The sequence below is a fragment of the Sitophilus oryzae genome, unplaced genomic scaffold, assembly GCF_002938485.1.
Source record: "Sitophilus oryzae breed Bouriz unplaced genomic scaffold, Soryzae_2.0 scaffold_111_pilon_pilon, whole genome shotgun sequence".
NCBI classification, from domain to species: Eukaryota; Metazoa; Arthropoda; class Insecta; order Coleoptera; family Curculionidae; genus Sitophilus; species Sitophilus oryzae.
This window is the reverse complement of record NW_022145749.1, coordinates 993,388-1,014,685: the sequence shown is the minus strand read 5'-3', so window position 1 is coordinate 1,014,685 and position 21,298 is coordinate 993,388. Positions and strand designations below refer to the sequence as shown.

Sequence of the window (21,298 nt, the reverse complement as noted above, 5' to 3'; positions counted from 1 at the left end):
TATTCTTTAGTTGTCAATTTTGAGTCAATATTTTTTAATTCTCTTTCGTGTCGATTGCAGATTGAATTGGAGCCAGAAATGGATCAAAACGAAATAAGTAAATTACCAACAGATATTCAGGCTGAGGCGACAAACGCCATATCCAAACTACTTCCATTTAAATCCCGAACAACATATGACAAGGAATACAAAAATTTTCAAAAATAAAAGCAATTAAAAAACGTGTGAGAAGAAATAAAGTTTTTAACCCATCCTCGCTGTTAAAGTATCATTTAATCTACTCTTACGTTTAAAGTACTATTTTATCTACCATTTTTGATAGATATAAGGCAATTTTAACTTTTAACAGTTGCTATGGAAAAAACAAAATTTAATACGATTTCAATAAAACTGACAAGTTATGTTGCACGCCAAACCAAAATTGAATTCCATAGTTAATATTTTAACAGTTTACCTTGTATTTTCAACGTCCGTTCATCGGACGCATATAAAAACTATTTTCCAGCGTTTTAATTAACCAATCAAAACATTTCCTCTCCCAAACCATCATCAAAAAAGGCTTTACACACAAAAAAACGTTAACAAATTCAGCGTAGGCGCAAGCGCGCGGACCTCTTCCAGGCATAGAAAACCGGCACGATATCGCAGTCCTCATTCGAACACCTTCTTTACCGCCACATTCCCAAATCCAGGCTCAGAGTCGGTCCCGATCCAGGAAAAGTTTACGCAAAAACTCCCAGTTTTATCGACGACTTCAGCCGCTCCGAATTTCAGACCTAAAAGAACAATTATTTTATTATTTTTCGCAGAGATATAAACTTTTATTGAAGAATAACAAACATTTAAAACTACCAAAACTTAGTTTAAGTACGCTTAAAAGTGATTGAAGTGCAATATTAATTGAGTTAATTTAAATTACAAACAATAAACAAACGTAAATAATGTAGTTGAATCAAACGTTTTCATAACTGTGCAAACTATGATAGGCATTTACTATGTAAATCGTTAAATTTGGTTAAACGGTCGCTATAAATAGGATGATTCGTTGGCGAATAAAAATGAATAGTGTTTCTGTATTTGCTTTTGTGGCTTTTATTGCGTTTTGTGGCGGACTTTCGACGCCTGCTTGCGTTTGTGACAAGAGGGAATGCGAGATTATCAACGAGGTGGATTGTCCAGGTTTGGGAATTGTTGTGTGGGATCCATGCAAGTAAGTACCTTTTTGAGCATATTATAACCTATAAAATAAATAATTGCTTGAATGAATATGATAATATAATGTAAAAATAGTGCTTAGTATATGTTCGGTTAAATACAACTTAAAGTTATGTTTTATAGATACTAAATATAAAAATTCAGGCACCATTCTTCATTTATCATATGACCTGATAAGTTTCAAACATCTTTTATTAATTAATAAATAACTTATTGTATAAATAAAGTGTAAACATTTCTCTGGCACTTGAAGGGTCTAGGGAAAAAAACTTGATAAGTGCCAATTTCTTAACTTTACAATATTATAGTAGGTCTATCTGGTCCCTACAAAAATCAAAATCATATGATATATTATGCCTAGTAAAAATATAGAATACATGGAAAGAACCTGATAACCACCAGCCGTCCTGTGCTGTCCCGTAAAATTTAAAATTAGTAAAATGGCGCTTATCTTATTTTTCCCCTGTTCATTTGTTTTTAATTAAGTATTATATATTTTTTATACATTAAACTACAATATTGTATTTCATAGTAACTTTATATCTTTTTGAATAATTTCGGTACCTATTAAAACTCTAAAATTAATCTCATCACTAGAGAGTATTCGTATGTAATTCTAAATAATGAATTATAATTAACACAATAATAAGTTTAGCTATTGTTATAGTTAAGATAAATATTGTACGATCGAATAAAAATGGCGTCAGCGATGGCTATGAAATGACGATCAATGACATTTCCCATATAAATTTACATATAAAATGACAGCGATCTTCATTTCATAGCCATCGCTGACGCCGTTTTTATTCGATCATACGGCATTAAAAAAAGAGAACTTAATAAAAATATAGTTAATATAAAATATTAACTTATATATAATTTAATATTTTGCAAAATGCATTAAATGTTACAATTTTTAACTACCTTTATTTTAAGGTGGTTGTAAATTGATAGATAAATACACATAATATAATACAGAAGATAAATAATATTACACTATCAACTTTAATACTTTGACTACTATATTATGTCACTTTTTTTAATCACATATATTAATATATATGGTTTCAATCTTTTCTCCCCGTATTTGAATATACAAGATATTTCAGAATGTGTTCGATATTTCACAGGGTAATTTTTTATAAGATAAGCAGTTTATATAAACATGTGCGTTCGTTTTTTGAGATACAATGTGTCAAGGCTTGTACCAAATTTCATAAAAATATCTTGTGTGGCCCCGAAGATATTATAAAAAAACGATTTTTTCCTGACAACTAACCATTTTAAAACACAAGTTTATATAAAGTTTTTACCTTTTTTTAAAAATACTTGAGAAATTACCATGTGAAATATCGGACACTTATTTAGAAACACCTTGTATATGAAAACAGTTATTTTGCACAATATATTTATAAAATATTATTTTATTTATAAAACGACTTCTTTCTTGTTAAAAAATATTGCAAATAAACATTAATTATAAAGGAAAATAGTTAATAATATATACATTTCAATTTTGTTAAACAAATATGCTTTTTGCACATGTTGCACACAACGTTTTTTCTACGATCGAATTGAAATTTTTATAAATAATAATAATTTTAAATAATGTAATTCACAAAATAATATTACCACGAACACTGACACTTTTATTTTTTTAGTAACTTTTTTTGAGTCCATTTTAATTTTAATGTCGCAGTTTGAAAAATTTACTAAGGTAATTGATGGACAAACTTCATTTCTAGTAGTCTTTGGGAATTTTATTTCTATTTCTGCTCGTGGAGGTCCCGGGTTCTTGTTCTTCACTTAAAATTCTTTGCTGGAATGTTACTGCGACGTGTCCAGTACTACTGGTACCTTGGTTTATCTTCCAGGATTTGACAAATTTTTACAAAAATTTACAAATTTTTTCTCTTTAGTTAAAGTCGTCATTAATAATGTCAGTGTTTTTTGCACTAGTGCAAAAAAATTGACTTTTAATAAAGTACTTTGACTTGTTAATAAAGTAGTTTTTTCGTCAACTTTAAAGTGTTATTTATCTTTTTTTTATTTTTAGCCCAATTTTCAGGATTTATTTGACAAACTGTATATAAATATATCAACTTAAATTCTTATCCTCAGTTTTTTATAATCTTAAGTAGTGGGCTTTATTATACAGGGTTTGTCGAATGGTTGTTTTTTTTTCTTAAAATTAAAATACCCTGTGCAATAATTTCGTGAACAAATTTTCCTAAAACTTTATTTTTCTGTCAGAAGCATTGAACATTTTGTTTTTTGAAATGAACTTGTCACAATTTGCAATTTTTTCAATTATTAATAATATATCTAAATACCAGGCTTTTTTCAAAAGTGGTTCAACCCTTTAACTTTTTTTATTTTTATAGATAAAAAGAGATTTGATTGTTAATAAATACGATAAATCGGGATTGGTTTCGGTTACTTCTTGTTACATCAGAAGTTACTACAACTTTTGATTTTTGAATTGCACGCTGCATATTTTTTTACTTTTTTTACTTATTTGATAGAAAATGATATTGTGAATAGAATGTTATATCATACGTCAACTTTTTCCATTTTCAACAAAAATAGTATTTTAAATTTCAATCTAGAATGTTATGGCTGTGTTAAAACCACTAATTTTTGATCAAAGAGCCTTGAAAAAATAGATTTGATCGTCTAATATTTTTCTTATCTTTTCCTGGCTGGTTAAAAGATGTCTAAATAGTATTTTTAATCATAACTCAATTTATTCAAATATAACTAGGGTGGCGTATTAGCATATTTGGAAAAACCATTTTATTACGAATAATTTGGTACCGCATATTTGATATTTCGAGTCAAATTTTCCTTACATTTATAGTCGTCTATTCAGAATGTCATTTTCTATCAAATAAACTACAAATACCCAGCTGAACATTTAAAAATCAAAACTTTTTCCGTGGAAGTGACTAATTGAATACGTCAATCATTTCTGACTTATGTTCGATACTACCTTACCAAAAATAAAAAGTTATAGGGGTGAGCCACTTTTGAAAAATATGCGGAATATTCTTTCTTTCCATATTTTATAAAGAAAATACATAAAAAACACAAGGCCGATAACACAATATCTCTAGAAAACAAAAATATCAATATATTTTCCTGTCAACCTGTTTTTATAATATGTAAATATCGTAAGCATATAAAATTTTTATCGATGTCAATGGCCGTACACCGTACATTATGATTATTAGGAATATTTAGAAATTGAAGAGAAAAAGAATTACGACTGTTAATATATTTTTTATTTTTCTAAAATTTAATAATATTATACAATATAACTGTATAGAGGGAGCCAATAAAAATTGCATGATGCAGCAAATGCATTTCATTGTACTACTCAATTATTTAGAGTGGCATAAACGCTGCACGAATAGTGCCATTAATGTTCAAGAATAAATTAAAGACTATTGACGACGAAAATTTTAAAAACATTTTGTCGTTTTTGCAATAATTCTTCTGAGCACAATAAGATATTAAACGTACGATAATTCTGTAGTACGATAATTCTGTAGTACAATAATTCTGTAGTACGATAATTCTGTATTACAGTGTTTAGGCATCAATATGCTCTAAAATCTACTCTGCACTCTAATGTTAACTAAAGTTAACTAAAAACTATGGTTTTCTTATGTTGCACAAAATGCTTATGTTCCCACTGCTCGTACTACTTGGCGAAGTGATCAAGGTCGGAGTTTTAAAGTCGACCCAGAAAAATAGGTATAGGCTTGGTGCATTCTCCGCCGGTGCTGCCACCATCGGAGAATATCGTAAACAACTAGTATATACAAACACACGAGTTTACATAACGAGTATACGAAAAATGTATTATTTAATTATTCTAAAAGTGTTATGAAGTATAATTTGTGAATATTCTGAAAACAAAAATAATCCTCCTATTCTAATTAATCCTCCTACCTATTGGTATGGTCGGCTAAAAAGTGAATATCATATTTACTAGTGCATTTTTCAAACCACAAAATATACTTAAATTTTAACCCACACTAAACTAATGAACACTGAAAAACAAACATAAAATGTAATATACAAAATATCATGCCAATGTGATAAATTTTATATTTGTGAAACATCTAGACCGCTAAATGTTCGAATTAAAGAACATAAAGATTATTTAAAAAAGGGTGATTATTGCAAATTTAAGATTTGTAGGCATTCATGGGGCACAAGGCACAGAGCAGATTTTATTAGGCTTTTTAATACAGTCTAATATAAATAAACGTATTGCTCAGGCATCTGTAGAGGTTAATAATGTTTGGTTATCATAAATATATAAATGTCATTTTAACAAAACTCAACAGTTTCTAATAGTCGTATCTCTTGAGAAAAACTAAAGTGTTCTTGAATAGTTGTAGATAGATATTATAAATAATGTTTCCTTGTTCTTCGTGTTCTCTTTAAAAGGCTATAAGAGAGAATATTAATATAAGAGAGATATAAATATTAATATTAATATAAGAGAATCATAATAATAAGAGAGAATATTAATTTTGTATGTACATGTTATATCTAAAAGTGATGTAATATCAAATATAAAAGATATTATTTTTTATTTTTTAATGTAACAATATCATAAAAACTTTTAAATTAAGTCCCTTTCTAAAAATATGCAGCATAAAATATTATTTTAGAAATACCTGAAAGACTAGAAATAGCAATGTAATGTCCTAACCCGGAAGAAAATATATTTGTTCCATATATTCTCATAAATTATTAACATACCTTTCTGTTAAAATGCCAATCATGTCTATTTTATATTTTATTTAGACTCTTGTAAACTGTGTAGCCTTCCGTGTTCTGTCTATTCTTCATGTTTTTATATTCTTTAGTTTATTTTTAGAAATAGCTTTCAATTTTCTGCCCACTCACACACCTAAGGACAGTATAGGTATTTTTTGATAGACTAAAGAGGATAAACTAAGTATATAAATATTTCTTTTTATAAACTTATGCTTGGAATTTTAAAAACTGCATTTGACAAGTTAGGAAGGTAGGTGTTGTGAAAAAAATGCTATATGTCTTGCTATATTTGATATCAATTAAATTTTAGTAACGTAATGGAGGGCGCGATTTTTAAATTCATTGTTGCCAACCACGGGCATATTCGGCGCCGGGCTGACTAATTGGAATTTCAATTTTCCGCTGTGGATTCAGGTAGCAGCTCTGCTGTAAAAAATGTCAAGTTGCCACATTTATTTATTTATTTCCTGACATTGTCATTCGTTTTGACACTTTAGTTTGTATATTACGAGTTTTTGGTTTAAATAAATAGTGTTGTGTTACTTTAAGCTTAAAAATGTTTACTAGCATACCTGGCACTCAAACATTGTTCTTTTTAGAATCTCTTTTATTGCAAAGCGTACAAGTTAGCTTAATAGCCGTAAAAAACTCATCGCAACTTTATTAGAATATTTTAAACGGAAAAGCGGTAGTAATTTCCCTTAAGTGTTGTTAAAAAGGTGATTTTTGTTGATGTAAATAATAGCTGTTTATATATTTATATTTTTTTTTTCGTTTCCTAAAATTTGTTGGTTAGAAGAAAATATATAAAAGGCTATGCTGTGTCGGCCAAGCTTAATCACGTGAGTAAAAGCTTATTTGTTCGGCAGTATTCAATGTTAATAAGTGTGTAAAACTATCTACAACGGTATTTCTTATTTCTTGTCTCCTGTACTGTATTTCTTCTCGCCAATTGTCATACCGGCCGCGCTAATTTAGCCATTTTTTTTCCGGTGCACATGATAAATTGATTTGGCTTTAATTATTTACCTTAATACTACTAATTAAATTTTACATTTTTACAGAAAAATATCTTATTAATCATATTGTACTCCATCTTTTCGCACAGACATTTTCGTAGTCAAAAGTTTACCTTAAGACGGCCATAAATAAATAAACCCTATAGATTAAAATTTAAAAAATATCAAAGATTGGTGGAGATTTTTCAATATAATCGGATAAATAGGTTGCCCAGAAATATTTTTATTTTTTTCTCCTCCAATTAACCGTATTGAGAATAAAACGAATAATAAATTTGCATATTTACCGTATATATCTGGTTATTTAAATTAACCCATTTATAAAAAGAATTTTGGAATCTAATTTGGATATAAATTTGAATATTTTTATTAATGCTATTTTTAGTTTGTTTTATTAATAACAGCTCGCCTTAATAACATAACTTTTAAAAGTATAAAAATATTTTATACACAAATATTATACCGTATGATCGAAAAAAACGGCATTTAGTTGGCTTGGAAATGATAATCGATGCATTTTCCATCTAATTTTACATATAAAATGACAGGATCTTCATTTCATAGTCATCGCTGATTTTTTTTCGATTATATTGTATTTCCTATCTTCAGATGCCTGAGCAAATACATTTATTTATATTTATATATGATTTTCTCTTTTATTTTCTGTTTGTTGTATTGTATTGGTTATTTCATTATAACTTCTGTATTGTTAAAGTATGACATTATTTACAATAAAGTTATGTTGTTTTATATTCTATTGGATTGGACGCTTATTTTTTTAGATAATTTTTTACATTTATATCAAAACGTCGAAATATCAAACAAAGCTCACTAAAAAATGGTTTTAATGTTTTTAAATTTGTTGCAATTAGACATATTATATAGTTATAATTTAATCTCTTCAATAAAAGTCCTATGGGTATTTCGCCACTGTAAGAAAATCTACAAAATAAAATACTTATTTTTTGTAAACACTGTAATAATTTGAATTTGTAATACTAATAAAAAACAATAATAAAAAATACACTAATAAACAACAAACAAAAAATGCTTAACGTTTCGGGAAGTATGTCTCTTCCCGTTGCCGGAAGCAAAAAAAAACAAACAACAAAGAAAAAAAACGATTTAAAATATTTAAATGAGACTATTCGAGAACACTTTAGTCTATTTTAAACAGATATGTCTTAAAATCCTTGACGTTCTGTTAAAATGACATTATATCAATTTAAACTTCAAAATTAACAGTTACAACCTGATAACAATTACTTAATAAGGTAAAACCAAAAAGCTTCAAACTTTCTGTTTGATTATTTTTAAGTTGTTTTTGATTTTTACGGATGTTATGTTTATTATATTTATGTTATATTCTTACTAACATCTACAGACAGTGGCGTCGCCAGATATTTTTTTCAGGGTGGGCCACTACTGGGACAGGTTTTATTCGGGTGGGCCAGATAATTTACCATATCATAATAATTGTTGATTAGTTTCTATGAAAAGCTAAAATGAAATGAAACAGACAACAGTACAAGCAAAAGTTTATTAAGCTAGACTTCCTCTATGGAAACATTTTTCGCAATGTGTTCGGTAGGTTCGATAAGAAGGGATTTTTCGAAATTCCAGTTCCAAGGGGGTGAAACCACCCCTCAAATATTACAATATTTTTTATTTAAAAAACGGTCAAGTTTCCGAAAAAACGCTTAAACACGTATATTTTATTTTGTTTTTTACATATTTTAATATTTTCTAAAAATGTATACAAAAATAGTAAATAAAATAGTGCTTTAACCGCAAAGGTAGATTAAATGATACTTTTTAACAGAGAGGATAGGTTAAATACTTTATTTCTTCTCGCACGTTTTTTCCATTTTTTTCTTTCATTTTTTGAAAATTTTTGTATTCCGTTTCATAAGTTATTCGGGATTTAAATGGAAGTAGTTTGGATATGGCGTTTGTCGCCTTAGCCGGAATATCTGTTGGTAATTTACTTATTTCGTTTTGAGCCATTTCTGGATTCAATTCAATCAGCAATCGACATAAAAGAGAATTAAAAAATATTGACTCAAAACTGACAACTAAAGAGACAGCTTTATTTATTTGTCAAATTACATAGAAACCAACGCCAACCCAGCACAATATTTCTTCTACTCGTAATAAATCCCTTGAAATCATAATTTCTGAATATTTTTTAAAACGTAACTCGCTATGGAAAAAATTTTGTTTTATACACGACGATAAAATTGCATTATCGTCTTCCGAAATTAATTCACTCGCGATTTCATCGCTCGTGAATTAATCTTTTCGGTCAACGATAAAATACCATTTTATCGTCTTGTTTAAAAAATAACTATTGTTTTTTTACATATTTTGAAAATTTTTAAAAAATCATACAGGGTGTTTCAAAAAGTTGGGTAATTGATTAACCACGATTCTGCTTAAACTGATTGACGTAAAAAGCTTGTTTTAGGCAAACGGATTTTTCGAAAGTCAAATTCCAACGAGATGAAACTACCTCTCAAGTATTATATATTTTACCCCCTTAGTTTATACCCCCTTGGAACTGGAATTTCGTAAAATCCCTTCTTATCGAACCTCTACACCCAAGAATCAACCTCTATGCCAAAATTGAGCTTCTTACGTTGAATGGTTTGATTTTATATGTTAGTATAGATTGCATTACATAATTTTATTACAAATCGATGAAAGTTGACGGTATATTTTCTGGACACTGCGCGGGTGGGCCACTAGTGGGCCCAAGCTAATCTTGCCCCCCCCCTCTGGCGACGCCACTGTCTACAGATGCACGATTATTTTTCTTTTATTTAGAGGCAATCGCTTCTTTTAAAATCTACTCTGTCTGTGTCCCATGAATGCTGCCAGATCTTAGATTTGTGAAAATCGCCTTTTCTTAAATAATCTTTATGTTCTTTAATTTGAACATTTAAGGGTCTAGATGTTTCACCAATATAAAATTTATCACATTCACATGGTAGTTTGTATATTACATTTTTTGTTTGTTGTCCAGTGTTCAATGGTTTAGTGTGTGTTAAAATGGATCTAAGTCTATTTTGAGGGTTGTTCGTATGTTATATTGTTTTCCCATCCTTCTTATTTTTTCCGAAACGCCTTGTATGCATGGAATTCTAATTTGTATATATGTATTGTGTATTGTTATCATTGTGTGTATTCTGTCTATGATTTAAGGTTTGTATTTCGTTTAATGCTTTGTCAATAAAAGATGGTGGATAGTTGTTTTTTTTTAAATTTTACTATATTTTTAATTTAAATATGGTCTTTTAAGATGTATTGAATCAATGACTCATAAAAATTGGTTTTATCAATGTCCTTCAAAGAAATAACTCATTGTTATTCTTTTTAATCATCTATGAATTTCAGATATAGAAAAATAAGCAATCGTAATTCGTTCAAGTAATGGTGGTGGACACCCTTTTTTAAGTATCTTTTTTTTTGGGTTGTTCATATTGACCCAAAATCACTTAAATTTTTGGCAAACGTTTTGAACACAACTAATTTTTTTATATAAAATATATTTTTCTGAAACACCAAGAAAATATATAAAAAGGTTATTTTATTGAGCCTTAAATAAGATTTTTTTTAAGAAAGCTATTGCTATCGAAGAGACTGTAGCAAAAAAAATAAAAGCTCGGAGTCCCTTTGAGAATATAGTTCAAGGAATTTTTAGGTAACAGAAACAAAATAAGTGCAAAAAATTGACGAAGGAACTTTTAAAATGTTCTGAGCTCCTATTTCTAACATCTATTTTTTTATTTTTGTTTTTTTATAAAACCTTGACAATACTTCGGTTATGAACAAAAAAAATGTTTCATCAAAACATTACAAGAATAGAAACAATTTGTCATGAACGCTGATACACAGTTATGATTGACGACTATCACAAAACAAAATAAAAATTATTTTTTAAATATGTTTACTTACTTGATCAGTGTACAAATACACATTAACTACGAAGTAATTGTAATTTAAGGTAATTATGTACTAGGTTTTAAATCATTAATTCTTTTCTATAGTAAAGCGTAATATTATCTTCTGTTTTAAAAGAAATAACTAGTTATTAAAATGAAAGCGTTCTCTTAAAAGATATGCTTATTGAATTGGTATTATTGATATTTAGGTATGTTGCGGATATTCTGATTTTTTACTTTATTTTGAACAAGTCGTGTGTTAATTTTTTTTATTAAAATAAACTCGTTCCTCTTGGAAGATTGGACTGACTAATCATTGAATAATAAATTAACACAATACTGTTATTTTAAGTTCTTAATTTAAATAACAGTAGCAGTTCCAACCTTAGGTTCCAACTGATTTGATCATCTCTTTAGATATTTAAAGTGTATATAAATATGTGTTCTAAAATGCTTTGTTTTCGAGATACAGGGTGTCAGCAATTTAAGGAAAAAATCGTTTTTCTTATAATATCTTTGAATCCACTCACAATATTTTTATGAGATTTGGTATACATTTTATCACTATTAAAGGGCATTTTTCGACGATTATTTTCTTTGCCAAATTTTTACCAGTAAATTACTAATTACCCATAAAATAAATATTATTTTTAGAATCCCCATTTATTTTAGAGCAAATTATGCGTCTTTTTGTTTTTTTTTGTCGGATGCACAGTTGTCGCGTAAAGAAGTAAAATCCATTTTAATGGCGAAATTGTTAAAATTTGATATAAGAATTTGTACGTAACAATGGGTTTTGACTTTTTTCGTGGTAACGCCACTAGTGAAAGTTTTTTATATTTTTCTTATAAGAATGGGGAAAAACGTGTTACAGATTTCATAAAAATATCTGTAGTGGCTCAGAAGATATTATTAAAAATTATTTTTTTCATTTTTTTATATATAGAATCTCGAAAACGAAGAATTTTAGGGCGCATGATTATATAAAGTTTTTACGTTAAAAATTCTTGAAACTTCAGGACACTTGTTCAGAAACACCCTGTATATAGTCTTGATAACGATATCCACATTCCATGTATTTATGCATAGTTGACGAAATCAACATCATAGGTCCCCATCCTTGACAGTTCTGTTTGACGTTTTAACTGAAACAATTTGAATTTGATTTGAAATTTTGTGGACTTGTTTGTCTTTACTGTTATTGCTTACTTTATTGTTAGTCTTTACCGTTACTGCTTATTTTATGTTATTTATTACTTATTCTACAAATGGTTTTGCTTAAAGGTAGTAAATCAAGAAGGAAATTGTGTCAGAACTTAAAGTAACAGTGATGCTATTGCGATTTATCGAAAAATACTGTACCATATGCCGTGACACGGCTTTGAATTTTTACTTCAATCGTGCTTAAAGAAGTTTCACTTCAACAAGAAATTAATGAGTTTTGAATAAAATTAGAACGGTAGAGTGATAAACCGGCATTTAAGCCGGCCATTTTAGGCCCCCATCGTGCTTCACAAAGTTTTTTGATATGCGTTGATATAAGTGTTTTTTTAATTAATATTCAGTCCTTAAGTCATAAAACGGATGAATTATATCTTTTATTACAAGAGCTCAATTTTCTAGAAATTGTTGCCATAACTGAACATTGGTTAAATATGGATGAGCCTGTATTTGTCAAAAATTACACTACAGTAACTAGATTCAATAGAAGTAACTCATCTCATGGAGGTACTATGATAATGTCTACTAACAACGACTTTTCGGCAGTTATCTAAGTTCGATACTCTAATATCCGAAATTTTTTTTGAATTTTCCATGGTTTATCATAATGCTTTTGACCTCTATATTATTTGTATTTACAGAACACCTGACGCTGACGTGCATATTTTCAGTCAAAAATTGCTAAGCTTGCTTGAATCCCCACCTATAAAAAGTAAATTAATATCGTGTAGCGACCTAAATATTGGCTTTTCCAGTGCGTGTGCAGCTAGGGAGTCTTTCCAGTCCTTTTTTTGATTCTTTTGGTATACTCATGCATATTGATTCACCAACTAGAATAACTTAAACTGGTTTTAGTACTATAGACTATGTCGTGTCGTCTTTTGACCCGGAATTCGTTGACTGTAGAGTCCTTCACTCAGGTTTCTCTGATCATGAGGCAGTATTGACAAAGTTTTTGCCAAAATCCAAATGCAAAAATACCTCGCGCAAATTAGTCAATTAAATAGTTGAAAGCTCAATACTGTACAATGCCAAAAAAATGTACAATCATCTGCCTGTGAATATCAAGTCACTTTCATTCTTTCCCGCATTTCGCAAAGCTCTGAAATCATACTTACTGGAGAGATGCCTATATGCTGTAAACGACTTTTTTGTTGATGTTTAATCATGGACAATTTTGAATTTTAAAATTTTGATCATCTCACACACTGGTTAAAGGTCTAGTATTTAATATTTAATATTTTATTACATGATTATATCCATTTACAATTTTCTTATTGTAAAATTTTATTAATACGCCTTTTTTGTGTTTTGCAATGTCCATGTATGTTTTATTTGTAATTTCAATAACGTAATTTTTTTTTAATTGATTTGTATTGTATGATATTTTTTATTATTTGTATATTTTTTGTGCTTTTTTTTTCTTTTGTAAATGTTTTGTCGATGAAGCTATTTTGGCTTTTTGTACAATAAAGCCTTATTTATTATTTTATTTATGCTTCTTCCTTAATGTTTTTATTCAAAGATATCTATAGATTTACAATTTTTAAGTTTGTATAATTTAAGTAAACACCTATTAACTACTAGACATAATACACTAGGAATTAATTTATTCCAAAGTTAAATTAAAAGAGAGTTTTAATTCTACGTGCTGCGTAGTTAATATGCGTCTAAGTGCTCTAAACTTGTGTGTGAATCATGCTTAAATTCATGACACGTCACCGAGGAAGACGGCTCGACGATAAATTTTAGGGACCATTTTTCTGCATTACACCGAGATACTTTCTGTCACATAATTAGAATATTATTAGAGATGAAAAACGAAATATGTCACAAGTTAGAAATAAAAATATTTTTGTTTTTGTACCAGATTAACGATAATTGCATGGTTTAAAAAATATATGTATTACGTTGTAACTTTTTATACAGGGTTATCCATCTCATTGGACACGAAGTACTGTACTTACCGTTTTTGAAATATTTTCAATTTTGTGAAATTACATTAAAAAATTTAAAGCTTCATTTCTCCAAGGGTATCAAAGTTTTTAATACTAAATATTTAGTAAAGTTTATTTATTGATCAGATATTGTATTGCAATAATACTATCTTATACAGAGTGTATAAAAAATTATTTTAAATAATTACAGCTTTAAACGGCAATAACTTGGTAAATTTAAATAAAACACCCTGTATATTTTACGAGTGCATCTGATTGCACAATTTAATTAATTAAACCTTAATCAAATATACCTTTATTTCAATCGTAGAATCTAAAAATAGAATAATATATACAATATGCCGTACAAGGTGTTCCATTTAAATTAAACAAGTTATTGCCGTTTAAAGCTAGTAATTATTTAAAATAATTTTTTTGACACTCTGTACAAAATAGTATTGTTTTAATTAATGTGAAATACTCGGTGGTTGAGTGGAAATCAAACTTTATATATATTTTAATAATAGTATATTTTAATAATATTTAAAATAGCCAGTATAAAACTCTAGAATGAAACTGTGTCTTAATATCTAAATATTATTTTATATATCGCAGAACTAAGATAAAATCAACATTTTTTTAATTCTATGTACCTACAAACATGAAGTAATAATATGTATATATTACATTCTCCCCTACTAATTAATGTTACATTTGAACAATTTTTAAGAACAATCTTTAACAATTTAAAATGTTATAAATAAAAAAATTCTTTAACACTTTCAAAAATGTAAACATTAATTAACAATTTAATTTGCATCTTACACAAAAAATATATTATAAACATTAATGAAATAATTATTATGTGATAATAATAAACAATAATTTCTTACACTATAAATTAACATACTAAGAAATTAAGGATTGTAAACTAATCTATCTGGAGGTTTTGTACATCTTTTAGGCCTCCCTGTAGATGTAGAAGGTACATCAAAAGGTACCGTAAAATGAGGTGAATCGGGGCACTCCGTGGACTTTACAAAGATATTCCTGCTTTACTATTTAATTTATTTTTAGTTTCTGTAAGCCAAAATATGGAACATGTTGTGTACTTTTCATTTCCAAATAGCGCAATTAAAAAAAGAAGAAAAAAAGTGCGTTTTTTAAAAAAACCGTCTTGTCCCTATTCCCCTGGAAATGTGGTGATTAGGGACAACATTGTTTTTCAGTACGTATTCTTATTTAGACGTAGCCTGGGGGAAAAGGAACAACATAATAGAAAAAAATATATCATGTTCTATCATAAAAATTATTTATTATGATTTTTTTTGTATTAAAAAACTTTTTAATTGACTTGCTTAAATAACTTTCGGCAGAGGACTATCTTCTTAAGTCTAATTAAAGCCAATATCATATTATTTTACTTACATTTTCCACTTATTACAACCAACACTCTCAGATGCACGAAAAAAGCTGATTTTCGACTACCAGAATTTAGATTATGTCAACCGTCAAATTTAAGTTTGACAGCAAATTCAGTTGTGTCACACGTAAAGCATATGTTTTAGACACAACTTGACGAGTGGTTACGGTTTCAATTTCGACTTTTTTAATAAAGTTAATAAAGAATTAAGAAAAAAAAAGTTGTAAAATCGCTTATTTCTGGGGCTTACTCAACCGGGTCTCACAATGCAAATTCACCTCAAATATCCATTTAGTTGGTCATTGGCAAGCACTCTCTCATTGTACATGAAAATAACAAAACAAACATTTACTGATCTGGATAAAATTAATAGTTAAATAGTAAGACTCACCCGGGGGTACTCCGCCCCCTAGCCACTGATATATTCTATTCAATATATCCCATTCCATATTTTCCATTTAATTCAAATATCATTCGGTTATATATTGGTTAATAATCTTCAACAACTAGCTAGTGTCACCTGAAATAGTATAGGGGCTTCCCCCGGACGCAACTCTGCCGCTAAACAGATTCGCATCTCAATCGAATAAGCTAATTGGGGTACCTCACTAGTCTCTCTACCCCAACGCCGCATCGTGTCAATCGAGAAGACAAGGGAGACCTCAAACTCTCAAGACCAACCTTGAAGGAAAGACGTCACCAGAGGTTTTCTTCCGGTCAAACGACCCGTTGCCTTACAGTACTTGCAACGTTTATAGTCAAAAGACTCTCAACCCCGAAATATCAGCTCTATGACAAAACTCCATACCTACATTTATTTAGTATAAAAGTAAGTCAGTATGTGGTTTTATTATCGATTATTCAGAAGCAATAGACTGAGCCTCTTTTTTATTGTATCTCATAAGTTATTTCGTAAATCTCATTCAAGATGAAAAAGCTTTAGTTTAAAATTAATGTTAATTATAATTAGGAAAACTTTATTAAAAGTTTAATAGATGATATGGGATTTAAATAAATATAATGCAGGTCAAAAATAACGTAACACATTTTATTTAGTATAAAAATTAAGCCAATATTATATAATTTTATACTGTACAAGTATTTATTTACGTTTTGCCATCGTAGTTGCCATTCATTCAGAATAGTGGATTTTAAATGTTCGATAGTCGGATGGCTTAACTACCTTAATATCAACTACTTCTAGACAAGAATCGTGTGCAGTATTATCTTCTTTTTCACTCCCAGCTATTCCAATATGGCTTGGCACGTAAAATAATATAATTTTATAGTCCTTCCAGATGCTCATGTCTTCCTTGTAGTTCACCCAATAGAATCGTTCCTGCAGCTTCCTCCTAAGTTGGTAGTTGCTATTCATTTAGAATAGTGGATGTTAAATATATTTGGTAGTCGGATGGTTTAACTATCGTAACAATAACTTCTTTTAATAATTCTTTTTCTCAATTCTTTGCACTATAATTTGCATCCCACGTATTGTAATATTTTCCTTTGAATTTCGTTTCCTGTTGTCCCATGGCTTGAGACGTAATCTTATAGCCCTTTCAGATCCTCATGTATATGTCCCTTTTCCTTGTAGTCCACCCAATAGAACCTTTCTCTTAGCTTCCTCTCAACTTGGTAGTTGCCATTCATTAATAATAGTGGATTTTAAACATGTTTCGTACTCGGATGGTTTAACTACTGTAACATCATAAATAAATTGTATACCAACACATAATAGCCAAACTTCAACAGACTTTAATATTCATAAACCTCATCAGAAGAAAATATTTTTTGATCTAAAGTTTTTTTTTCGTTATTAGAATAATTTACCTGCAATTTGTTAATTCATTACAACATTGAGTAAAAGATGCAAAGAATTTATACATACTATAATAGATAAATCTTCATTTAAAACTATGTGATAGATCTGCTTGCTTGTAGGATCTAGACTAATGAACTCAATAATTTCTTTTATTGATATAACCAATAAAGTGGTAATGCTGAAATTTTGTTTTAGATTTGAGCAATAGGGTCCATTATTTCCATTATTTGATGCTGTTATTGCTCTACAAAATGTTGATCTTTATCAAGGGATGTTTATGTGTATAATATTACTATTTATGTGTATAATAACTGTATGATCGAAAAAACACGGCGTCCAGTTGGTTTGGAAATGAACATCTCGATGACATTCTCCATATCTTTTTACATATAAAATGACAGGAATCTTCATTTCATAGGCATCGCTGACGCCGTTTTTTATTCGATCAAATTGTACTTACGTGTATAATATTCATTTAATGGTTCCTGTTTTAGTTGCTGCTGTTCATATTTTGGTTTTTTATTCTGTTGTTGCTCTACAAAATGTTAATATTTATGTGTATAACATTACTCTTTCTGTGTATAATAATACTTATGTGTATAATATTCATTTAATGGTGCCCTTCTTGCTTGTTGCTGTTGTTGCAATTCAGAATTTAAATTAACCTGAGGCAGTAGGTAGAGTTTCATCCTCCAATATTTTCCTATGTAAATACTGAAGTGGACAGTATTTCTGATGACAATTTTATCACAAACTTTAACATCTTGTTCTTTAAAATGAAACTGCCATACCTTATCTGTAGATTTCAAAGCAATATTTAAATGCTTTTGACCATCACTGTAATCTAATTCTTGTCTGAAAATCTATACCTAATATTATCCTGATGATTTTGATTTTTGATAGATTATTAAAATACAGCACTTACAGCAGATACAATATTGAATTACATTATGTATTTTACATACCGTAGGCTTTGCCTTTGCTCTTTATTTTTCCGCCTTTGCTCTTTATCAGCTATTCAATCAACTTCGCACCACACACACACTTTAACCATTGTTAAATAATAAATAAAGCACAAAATATTGATAAACAATAATTATTTTATATTCAAAAACTCTGTCTAAAAAATAAAAACAAAACTTTTTTTGGGTAATGTTTGGTTATATTTATTTTTATTCTCTTATCTATGCTCTTATCTATGGTTACTTTTCATTTTTTAGATTCATGCGTTTTTAGCGCCACTGTGGTCATTTGGCGAACCCTTATTCTTTCCATTTTGTGACCACTTTTTCAATAAAAGTCCCGTAAGAGTTGTTTCTTCTTACCCCTACACTCCATAGTCGAAACACAGATAGCTAGATGGACGTATTTCGGCACTTGCGTCGATGCGCTACAGGAACATGTATACCAACAACTGCGCGTCGTATGTCTTCTGACAGTCTTTTAATTTTTCTGTTTGTCTATGCTGTGCACATTGCTAGAGACGTGGAAGGGGATATAGCAGCTGTCAGTACTTAAAGTTTTAGGGAGAGGTGTACATCATGCGTTCAGCTTCACGATTTAATTACGTCTCGTGATACTTTATTTGTCTATTTATTAACGAGTCGTTGTAATTTTCCCTATAGCTTGAAAATTTTTAAGTGGAAGCTAGAAACACTTGCATTTTTGGTAAAAATAAGTGGAATTGAGTTGGTTTTCGACAGTGGTCGGGCTATTAGAACTCTGAATTCAAAAATCGATATCTCGAAATCTATTAGAAATAATTGATTGTAGTTTTTTTAAAAACTTTCTTAATATTTCTGCTGTATTTTCTTCGTAGATAGTAAGTGAAAATCTTTATCAATAAAAAAATTAAACGACTGCTGAAAATTACTATGCTCTAAAAGTAAGTAGATGGGTTGTTTACAATTTTTGAATGGAAAAAAACAACCTTATCGAATTTTTCTTATGTAAACATATTGTAAAAGATCTTATCTTCAAAATAAAAAAAGTTTCAATATCTAAATTGTTTCTTGAGTTATGGCGTGTTGTGTTAAAAAGTTGAGTTTTTAAATTATCGCGATTACTGACGTTTTCTCGTTATAAAAAAATTACACCTTAAAGATATCCTTATAATTCCATTTCAGATGCTCAGAAACATTTCAAATGATTTTCTCTAGTTATCTTTTTGAAAAAAAAGACTTTTAAAAATAAGCGGTTTGCGATAGTGATTTTACTTTACTTGATAGGGAAGGCGTACCGGCAACGCCGCAACAGCACTCCGTCGCATTTCTCTCACTCTGACTTAATAAGATTCCTATGCGATTTACTTCCACACATGTAAATACCGACCCAAGAGTAACAGTTGCCAGCACGGTACTATATATTTTAATAATACTATATTTTAATAATGTTTAAAATAGCCAGTATAAAACTCTAGAATGAAACTGCGTCTTAATATCTAAATAATATTTTATATATCGCAGAACTAGGATAAAGTCAACATTTTTTTAATTCTATGTACCTACAAACATGATGTAATAAAATGTATATATTATAATTAATGCAACACAAGAATTAGTAAATAGAAAAACGTCAGTACAATATTGGGTTTTAAAAACTTAAATACGCCTAGAGGAATGAAGCACCTATTAAAACTGTTTTCAAAAAAAATATTTCAAAAACTGTAAGATTAAAGTGCGGTAATCCTTAATTTACCTTTATTTTAATCGTACAAACCAAACTACAAATGTAATAATATACAGGGCGTTCCATTTAAAAAATGCAACTTTGATATTTTTTTTTTATTTGGGACACTCTGTATCTTTGGAAAATAATTTTTAATTTTTTTTAGTAGTCCTCCAACGATCCCGTCACTCACAATTTCTAAAAATCTAATCTCTCTAAAGGGATACTCTGTCTCGAATGAGGTGAATAACCCTGCATAGAGGCTTTTACATTTTAGATGGAAAAGTCAAACTCCAAAATAACACTAAAAGACGTATATTTCATAAATGTTAAAGATTCCAATTTATTTTATGTTTTTTGGATATTTTGTACAATATTTTACAATATTTTTTAAGAAGTGTATTAAATCAACCCATTTTTTTAAATGTATGCAGTTTAATTAAACAAACTTCCACAATGAAAAATCTATGGTAGGTGCCGGCCGGCGCTATTTTTCTAACATGAAGAGCAATATGTTTTGGTATCCATTTACATATCTTTCTGCCAAAAGGCCCCAACTGTTTCATTTCTATGCAAAATTTTATGTATATTAGAAAGGAAATTTATTAGTGTCTATAAACTATAGTACAACGCTTTGGAATATGAAAGTAAATAAACCAATTTATCAATGCTAGAATAGCATTGATTCTAAGAAATGTTTTTCTTCAATTAGATGGTACTAAATACTTAAAAAATATATATAACCAACAACGCCTTAATTACGCTCTCCTTTACGCGTTTTTTTAACATTTTTTCGTTAATTTTAATAACATTTGAAATTGTCACAACCCAAAACAGCCTCTACACTATCCCCGAAATGTTTTACGAAATATTTCCAGAAATATTTTAGGAAACATTTCGGGAAATACTTTCAGAAGTAAACTCAGATATAAGCCCGTGTTACAAAGATTCGTTCTCACGTTTTCTGAAATAGATCGAGACGCGCCGTGATTGGTTGTTTGTTTTTTCTTGTTAATCTGGGTTAATATATAAAATTAATAATAAACATATTGTAATTATATTCCTGCAGATTGAGTGAAAAGTTTTGTCGTTAAATATCTAGTCTACATATTATAAAAGCGTGTTCAAATATTAATTTTGTGGAATATATATCAACATAAAACGAGATGTAGGTAACAAAATATCATCGTAACAACAGCTATTTTAGAAATGTCTAGGTTTACTTATTTCACTGAGATTTATGAAAAAAAATC

The 21,298-nt window shown here is 28.9% G+C and overlaps 1 protein-coding gene and 1 long non-coding RNA gene across 3 annotated transcripts in view; both read right to left on the bottom strand.

Annotated features, from left to right (window-relative positions):
• Positions 1 to 15,643, bottom strand: part of LOC115883510 — a 57,075-nt gene extending 41,432 nt beyond the window's left edge. The window contains exons 1-3 of one of the 2 annotated variants that reach the window (XR_004050393.1): positions 15,562 to 15,643; positions 11,972 to 12,120; positions 455 to 776 (exon numbers count right to left, since the gene is read on the bottom strand). The gene's annotated coding sequence lies outside the window, so the exon portion shown is untranslated. The remainder of the gene's footprint in view (positions 1 to 454; positions 777 to 11,971; positions 12,121 to 15,561) is intronic. The other variant, XR_004050394.1, reaches the window with a different exon arrangement.
• A 1,929-nt stretch (positions 15,644 to 17,572) lies between these two features.
• LOC115883528 lies at positions 17,573 to 18,374 on the bottom strand. Its single transcript, XR_004050395.1, has 3 exons — positions 18,344 to 18,374; positions 17,839 to 18,233; positions 17,573 to 17,622 (listed from the first exon to the last, which is right to left on the bottom strand). It is a non-coding gene; the product is annotated as an uncharacterized LOC115883528 (long non-coding RNA).
• Between the last annotated feature and the right edge of the window lie 2,924 nt (positions 18,375 to 21,298).